Here is a 1,929-nt window from a genome sequence, read left to right as displayed (position 1 = left end):
ACTAGCTCCACCCCCAGGCACGCTGAGGGACCACTGAGACTGAAGGTGGTGGCACACACTTGTAAACCCCCTGCTGGGGAGGTTGAAAAAAGGAGGATCACTATGAGTCCAAGCTGTGTAATGAAACCCTCTACCAAAACCATAAATTAAAAAAAGAAGAAAGAAACAGAAAATTTTATTCCAAATAGGTGCTGACATTAATGACACTGATGTTTAATTTTTGTCTTTCCAGCTTTGAAATGTTAAGACAGCTCATTAACTACAGCTAAATGTCCATTTCAGCTTCACCCATGTCATGCTCTGTGTCTCATTATTTTTCTAAAATTTAATGAAGAGGTTGCAGCATAGAAGTAGAAATTAATCAAGTTTTCAGAAACATTTCTACTCTTATTATTTAAGTCTAAAATTTTAATGAAAAGACCTCACTGCCCTGTTTAGACCTGGTGTTTACTACTTGGCCACATCCTGGAAAGGTACTGAATGAGTCTGCTTGGAGTTGTCAGAAAGATGAATCACATCATGACAAACTGGGAATTGGAGAAAAAGTTGGCATAGAATGGCCCTCCTTTTGGCTCCATCCTCTAATTTATCTTACAAATTTCATGGGAGAAATATTTGTGCTCTTAGTTTCTTTTCCAAGATAATTCTTTTCTTCTTTTTATTTTAGTAACTTTCTTCTTCTTCTTCTTCTTCTTCTTCTTCTTCTTCTTCTTCTTCTTCTTCTTCTTCTTCTTCTTCTTCTTCATGTATTTGGTTGTTAGAGGGTCTCACCATGCAGTGGAGACTCATTATGATCCTCCTGTTTTCAGCTTCCCTAGCACTGGGATTACAAATGTGCACCACTACTCCCAGACTCTGTGGCCAGCTCAGCCTGCTTTGGGGGCAGTGCTGACTTGGCATGTGGGTTAGATCTCCAATTGCAGTTCCGGCAATTGCCTAAGATTGCCTAAGAAAGGCGTTAGTCCACTGAGCTATCTCGCTGGCCCCTCAAGACAATTCATTTCTATCAACTGGGGATTAGAATTCTTTCCCAAACCCATGTATAGAAACACTTCATGCCCTTTCCTGCCTCCACTTTTATTTCCTTATCCCAGATGTCCATGACACAGCCCCTCTCCCAAACTATAGAAAAGAAGAAGAAAGACTTGGTTTTCTCATCTCAGAAATACTCCATACATGTCAAAACGTTAGGAATAATTGACCCCGGCCCTTAGCAATCAAAATTTTGTTTCAGCTCTGATGAAATATCCCAAGGATTAGCAATGGATAATATTAGGTGAATGAAAGTATTCAGAAAAATATAATAGAAATAGTAGTATAGGGGCTGGGGAGATAGCTCAGTGGTCTAAGTACCTACCTGGCAAGTGCAAGGACCTGGGTTCGATGACTAGTACCTCATGCCATGCAAGCCCTGCGCTGAGCAGGCCACCAAAACCAGACATGGTAGCACACACCTGTAATCTGAGTGCTGGGAAGGCTGAGACTGGAGGATCACTAGGAGCTTGAGCTGGGTAGTGTGACCTTGAACCAAATAAATAAATAAACAAATCAATAAATAACAACTTTTATAAAGAAAGGAAGAGTAATATAATACAAAGGCCTTCATAATCTGGATTAGATGAAAGTGGTCTTTCAAATCCCCAAGGGGAGACCTGGCAGGTTTTCTGCAAAGAATTATAGGAATAAAATTTACTTTTCACATTAAGATTAATTTTAACTATATCAAAGGTTTGTATGCAGAAATAAAATTACATGCATCAAATTTTGGTAACATCTTGAAAAATACAACTATATAACAATCAAAAGGCTCTGTAAAGGAAAAGGAATACACCCACCACATTGGAAACGAAACTGCAAATATTCACAGACAAACAGCTACTTTTTATAATACATAAACAACTTCTACACCTATCAATAATAGAAAAATAA

Source organism: Octodon degus, unplaced genomic scaffold (assembly GCF_000260255.1).
Source record: "Octodon degus isolate 3935 unplaced genomic scaffold, OctDeg1.0 scaffold00139, whole genome shotgun sequence".
Classification (NCBI taxonomy): Eukaryota; Metazoa; Chordata; class Mammalia; order Rodentia; family Octodontidae; genus Octodon; species Octodon degus.
The sequence above is the reverse complement of the archived record's forward strand: the minus strand, read 5'-3'. Positions refer to the sequence as shown.